The sequence below is a fragment of the Poecilia reticulata genome, linkage group LG22, assembly GCF_000633615.1.
Source record: "Poecilia reticulata strain Guanapo linkage group LG22, Guppy_female_1.0+MT, whole genome shotgun sequence".
In the NCBI taxonomy this organism is placed as follows: domain Eukaryota; kingdom Metazoa; phylum Chordata; class Actinopteri; order Cyprinodontiformes; family Poeciliidae; genus Poecilia; species Poecilia reticulata.
The window spans coordinates 20,822,488-20,829,635 of NC_024352.1; positions in this window are offsets into that span (position 1 = coordinate 20,822,488).

Genomic DNA, 7,148 nt, shown 5'->3' on the forward strand with positions numbered 1-7,148 from the left:
AGAGAAGCAGCATCCAGTTTCTGTGCCCCTCTAATCTGGAACTAACGTCACGAAAACTGAAAAACTGCTGAAACACAACATGCCTTTAAGTCACATCCTGTTAGAGTTGCCTTTGATTAATAATAACTGGAGCATAGTTTACTTCTATGAATTACGACGTTTTATTACTTCTCCTTAGAAAACATTTAATTTGTAATATCTATCGTGTTATATTTGTATCGTATAAAGCACTTCAAACTGCATTACTACTGAAATGTGCTCAATAAATAAACTTAACTTGACTGAAAAGGTTGCAGGTTTTCAATCTTTTGAGCCATTAGACTTTAAACCTAACATAAACTGAGTTCCTTTAAGCGGATTTTTTTTTATCCCAGTTAAGTTCGACTCACTAATTGCTGCAGCTGACTCACTCTGCACCAGTCCAGCGGCTCTGAACTCTCCCTCTCCACCCACTTCCTCTGGATTAATCCTGTTTTCTCAACATCATGTTTAGCAGCACATTAGGAGGAGAGCTTGTCATGCAAAGACAACAGTTTTATTTGTGCGGACTAATTAACGCGTGATTAATTAAAGCGTGTCAGGCTGACCACGGCTGTTGTAATGAGGGGGCAGCTCCCATTACATCATCCCCCCCCCCCAACTCTCGCAGTGATGTCACTCAGTTTACTCAGCCTCCAGCTCATTTGTTTTCCTATGAGTGACTCTTTTGTTTATTTTGCTCTCCGTGAGCATCACTCGGTGCCAGCTTCACCTCGCCTCTAAAACTCAATTAGCTTAATGTGTTCTGAACGTTGTAGCGGCTCCCACAAAGTGGCCATTAAAACACTGTTTCTGACACGTTGTTTGCTTTGCACGGCTCAATTATCAGTGCAGCAGCACCTTTTACTGGACCCCCGACTGCAGCGTTTTAGGAGCTCCAGCTGAAGTCAGATCTGTGATTTTTCAAGGACTTTCCAGGAGGAACCCTGGGGGGCGCTAAACACCTCGGCTGGTGCCAGTTTGAGAGTATCCCAGAACTTTGTGTTTCTGTAAGGCCCCAAAGGAATCACATGAGCAAAGTGATTCCGCTCATGTGTTTCAGATATGGTGTCGTGACCTACCTCCGGGGGCGCTGCAGCGGCAGATGGATTGGACGCAAATTATCTGGCTGTCTTGGCGACTCGGGACGTCAAACTGATAAGATACCGAGTCTTGTGTCCACACAACACGATCCGCAATAACACGGCATAATCAAGCAGAGCGGGGAAAACGTGCACTTCCTCAATTACCTCAGAGAGGTAATCATTAAACTCTGCAGGGACGCTGTGTGAGTGAAGGCATCAGCATCATTCTATAAATTCTGCCGAGGGAGGAGAGGAGAGGAAAGGCCAGGTTCAGGGAGAGTGCACGCTGACGCACACGCCTGCAGCCACTTCTGGGTTTCATCTGCTCTGCGGTGGCAGTAAAAAGGCCACATGCCGGTCAGCTCCGACGGCTCGCTCGCAGAAAATAGGATTAATGTGCTGAAGTGTGATTAGAACGCTTAAACACTATTAATTGGAGGGAATCTGGTTGCGGTGCACGTCTGCGTGCACACCGGGGTGTTCCTGGACAGCTTCCAGCTTAACCGTGCATGCTAACTGTCCAGGATTTTCCAGCTTTCTCCATGGATATGTGTGAATGCGTGTGTGTGCGTATGCCATTTTCCCCTTCGCATTTTCTCATAGCCGGCTCGTCTGAGAGCAGATTAAACCCAGCTGAGAATGTTGGTGTAGGCCTGCAGCGCAGCATCCTGGGGGAATAGGCAGGAACCGCGAGGCTGGACTTGGCTCGGCCTGCGACGGCTGAAAACTGCCATGCACTCGGGGCAGGGGTTCAGGTGGATCGGCAGGGGAGAGCGGAGCAATTTGGGGGTTATTTAAAATGATCTATTAAAGCCCTGAACTTTAATCAGGGTTGCTACTACACTGACAGCCATGATTTACCTACAAATCAGCAGAACAGGGATGGGAGGGGACGGATCAGCTCAAAGTGGAACCACTTCATCTGAATTATTTTCCAGGGCACAAAGGTTGAGGCATTAGCATTGATGAGGCCTGAGAAGAGACAAACATGCATTCCTACTTAAACGCCGCAGCTCCGGATCATCTTCATCCGATTTCATTTCAATCCGCATCAGAGAGTTCTCCTTGTCTCTGTAGATTTGGATCAAGAGATGATGAAAATATCTCATCCCAGGATCGGAGCGCCACATGTCAGAGTTTCAACACACAGATAACAAAACAACAAACTGGTTCCGTAGCAGCATTCAGCTCCTGCAGGTCATTACTGCCGTGTTTCTCTGTCAGTGAGCTAATCAGAAAACCACTGAGAGTGATGAAATCACCCACTGACTCACTGGCAGGTACAAACACAAATATACAATCATCACGGCTCAGAAGATTGGAGGAAGCGAAAAACTCTCAACTGTCATCCAGAGAGAGATCTTTGTGATCAAAAACAGTCAGGAGGTCTTCACTCTGACCATTGCATTCGGATAAACTATTGTTGGAGCAACAAAAACTGTCAAGAAACTGGTTTAAAAGATCGGAGCAATAATCATCTCAGATGTGGATCGTGACAGAAAGAACCAGATCTTGCAGCGGAAATTAGCTTCTTCTGTAGCCAGGAGGGTAATTCAGGGTACAGGTGCTGCTTTTACACTGAAGGGAGCCAGTCGAGTCAGTGTGTCTGTTCCTGGATGGCACAGAACTGTATTTGAAGGATTGTTTATCCCATCGGACTTGGGAACAACTTGGGATGCTCAATGAGAAGCTGCACTGCAAAATCACAAAATTTTAGAAATAAGACACAAGTAACTTTTCAGCAAGATATACAAGCTTGTTTTAAGTCAGTAATTCTTGAATATTGATGAAAAGTACTGGTTCCACAGAGATTTTTACACTTAAAATAGAAGAAAACTGTCTTGTTGCTAGAGAGAGATGTCTCTGTGTCCAACTTTTGCTTAGCAGAAGATAGATTATGATGCAAGACGGCAGAAACAAAAGTTTTACAGCCTCAAATGTTATATTGACACCTCAAATAAAAACAAAAAACAGAAACACTTTATTTGTGCATAAGACTGAAATGACACTGTCATAAACATGACACCTGTCATAAGGAAAGGATAAAGATGAAGATGGAGTTTTTATGAATGTTTACGACTCATGAAGTGTCATTCACTTCATGATGACACTTAATGCAAAGTTGACTATTTTAATGGACATTTAATGCAAGGTTTAATGCAAGTTTGCATTAAAAGTGTCATTATTTACCGAATAATGCAAAGTTGTCACTTTCTGACAGAAATAAAGCATCGTATCCCTTTAGCAGGTCTGAGAATGCAGCCTTGAGGAACCCCGCACTTGATGTACACTCTCTCAGCTTTGTTACAGCTTTCTGACGAGAACATCTTAAACAATGGATCACAGAGTCATAAAGTCCCAACCATTTATCAATCAATTATTATGTTGTTTTTAATATAGGTAAGTGTCAGATCATTGATATTTAGTTCTGATTCCTCAGCTGCTCCTAAGTTTCTGCTGTTTTTAGATGATTGCTAACCTTTGTAACACTTTTTCATAATACTGACTTTTGTAATTATGAACACTTTAAATGACTGTTAGGGACTGGCACAGATTTATAAAGTTGTGTGTCATCAGCATAAAGTAGATATTAAACAGAAATAACTCAACAATGGAGCCTTGAGGAATCCCATGTATAACTGGCAAATGACAAGAAGTGCCAATTAGCATTTCTAGCAGAGTCTTTTCTACCTGTTTAAACCATTAATCAGCTTGTAATGATCAACCAAGCTCAAAAACATTTCAGTGGAGCGATTAACATTTTCTCTAGCCGTTTCCTGTACACTAACTCATGTTGTGCTTTTCCAGAGTCAGTTTCTCCTCTGATTGATCTGTGTGTCTCTATATCCTTGCAGGATCTGTGGTGTGTCTGGATAAGTGGATATTTGAGCTGCGCAGTTTCTGGCAGCATGCTGTGTAATTCGACTTGTCTCTGTTGGATTCCTACCTCTGAACAAAGAATTACAGCAGGTCTCATTGCAGCCGTTACTGCAGAACTGAGTTCACCGATGCAGATGTAATACGACAGTTAGTGGAAGAAGATCCTTACCATCCCATAAAAGAATATGGAGTTAGGCAGCTGGAGATAATAAACAGCTGCTGAGCACTGTAAAACCTACAGGTTCCAGTAAAAAAACATGAAGGGGACCGAAAAATACACCCGGATTAAACCTGAAAACTCAGATCATCTGTTTACTGTCAGTCTGAATCAGTCTTGTCTTCTGTCAAGCGGTTGGACGTGGACGGTGTCAACAGAACAAACTGCCCACACAGAACCTCACGGCTCAGAGAGAAAAAGCCTTTCAGCCTGTTACTGCAGGCTCAAAGTGCTCCCATCAGAAAATAAGTGGCTGTAATGGCAGAAAAGAAGAAACTAGAGCAGCACTTGGTGGAGCGGTCCAATCCAAATACCCACCATCGATTTGGCAAACACCTTCTGAGTGAAAGAGCTTTACGAGAATGTGAGCTGAATTAACAAAACGAGAAACATGCCTGGAGGTGAGAACAAGCTTTCCAGCCAGAGTTCAACCCTATCCTGGTCTGATTTATAAAGTTCAGCTTGAGGATTTGCCCTGACACCGGACTGACAGGCGAGATCAGCTGAAGAGTTTATTACATTTACAATGTTCAGCGAGCAAATTAGCTGAACATGTGGGCTCTTTGCCCTCATTCAGGACAGACAGGCGGGATCATGTTCGGCTTGTGGCTTTGCCCTGAGCCAGGACTTACAGGCAGGAAGAGCTGAGTGTTTGGTTCTGTTAGATTTGTAACGTTCAGTTTTTGATGCTGCCCTCCCTCAGGTCTGACAGGAAGGATCAGCTGATGTGACGTTTCTATTTGATCCGAAATGCTCGTTTCAAAAACCAGATAAACGTGTTCCTACGTTGGCCCTCAGTCAAGACTGACAGGCAGTTTTGGTTGATGCCTGAGGTCATGGCCATCACCTTGCTCCAGAAAGACACTCCTCATAAAACCAACAGCCAACCTCAGGCTGCCGGGGCCTGGACTGTGTCAGTAGACCCCTCCTGACTCCGCTCCTCTCTGCCTTTACTCCTCCCTCAGTGGGTCACGTTTTAATTCCCAACAATAGAAGTTTTCATGTGAGGTAGAGCAGATCCCGCGGTGAAGAGTGATGGCTCGGCCCAGACATTGCTGTGTTTTTTGATCCGCGGACAACCTGACTGATGGCTGAACATGATTCTGTCTGCTCTCACTCAGTCATCCGGCTGTCAGAAACAGCCGAGAGTCGGCCTCTTCAGCGTCCGCGTTGAGGTTTTAACCCTGACAGCATTAACGCTGCTGCTTTCTGCTTCTTCCAGGACACCTCTCGTAAAAATCTGCTGCTTAACGGGAAGCTGAAGCTAACAAATCATACAGAGACTAATTCATAAAACACATGTGAACAAGTGAAAATGTCCCGAAGACGGAGGGATCTTAATGAGGTATTTGGAAGTGACCGTGAGGAGAAAGTCAGCCGCCATCTGATGAATGCTGCCTGCGAATGACCCCCTCCTGCCACTCTGCGTACGAGCATGATGTGTGGACTATCACTGATAACTCTGCTTGTTGAAAAGCTTTGCTTAAGTGGATAAAAAAGTCCCAGAGAGAGCTATCGCATGTCTGCTGGAAACCAGAGCTCCGCTTTTTTCATGCAACACTTAATCCCTTTTTCCATCATGAACTTAATGCACGCAGTTTTTTATCTCAGGAAAATACAGAGCGACTGTGATTTGTGACCAGAGAAATAAAAGCGCAGCAGGGAATTAATAAAAGAAATGCTGTTTTTCTAAAAGGACCGTTTCCAGAAGAGCTAGAAATAAAAACACAAAGCAACCATTTCCAAATCATTAAAGTACATTTTTAACTGGACTTGGTTCAAACAAAACTGATGGAGCTGAGAATTATTTCTGCTTGACTTTCTGTATAAGACTGGAGGTTCTGCAGCTTTCTGCAGCAAAAGAGGATTTTATTCTTGTTTAAAAATATATATATATATGAATTTACCTTTGATGACAAACGATCCGCAGATCAAAATGATCAGTGATTTACAAGGTCAGAAAATATGAGGCATTAAAAGTCAATATGCCTTCTACCAAATCACATCAGTTTTATGCTGTTATACCTCTAAGCAATCCATTTGTTCATTAATTCATTAATTCATCCAAATGTGTGGATGGAGATCTCGTTGCAAATGAACAGCAAAATATACTATTGAAGAATATCTGGAATCGTGGAGTTGAGCTCTGAGAAATTTTTTATATTTTTTGTTAGTTTTCTGAAATTGAAACCAAACTTTTACACTGTAATAATGTTATTAATCTGTGTTTAAAAGCTCCACAATGTTTAACAAAAGCTTATTTCCTTGAAATAAACCTAAACAAAATAGCAGAATAGATTTTCCACTAAAGAAAATTGCAAAACAAAAAGGAAACTCTGTTGCAGCCACAAAGTCAGCTTCTCTTATGCTGCATGTTGGTCCTGGAATCATTTCAAAAAGTCATTAAAACTCACATTTCCAACTCTTCTCCAAATCTGTTTCACTGAAGCGTGTAAATACTATTCATAAACTCTTAAATCATTACATAAAGTCTTAGTCATTTTATTTTTGGTAGTTTTTATTTTGTCTGCACTTCAGTGAATTTTACAATGTTTTAATTGTCTGTACCTTTTATTTACTGTGTATAATTTTGTGTACTGTACAACACTGAACTTCTTTGCCAGGTCTCCCAAAAAAAACCAGATTTTTATCTGAAGGGTTTTGAGATGAATGTATAAAAAAATTCAATGTGGTATTTCACAAAACTAAAGCTGTAAACATTTGATTGTTTTTTTTCTTCAGAGAATTTATTAAAATAACATTGGAAAGCCTAGTTTTAACTTCATCTTGATCAAACTTCATCAACCTGTGACTGCTATAAACACATCAGCTGTCCAAAAAGTGAAAGTGAAATTTATCTATTGTAGATTTAGGGTAGAGTGCCTTCTCCGGGTCAGGGGGGTCGTCCTGCCTCAAGTGGAGGAGTTTAAGTATCTGGGGATCTTGTT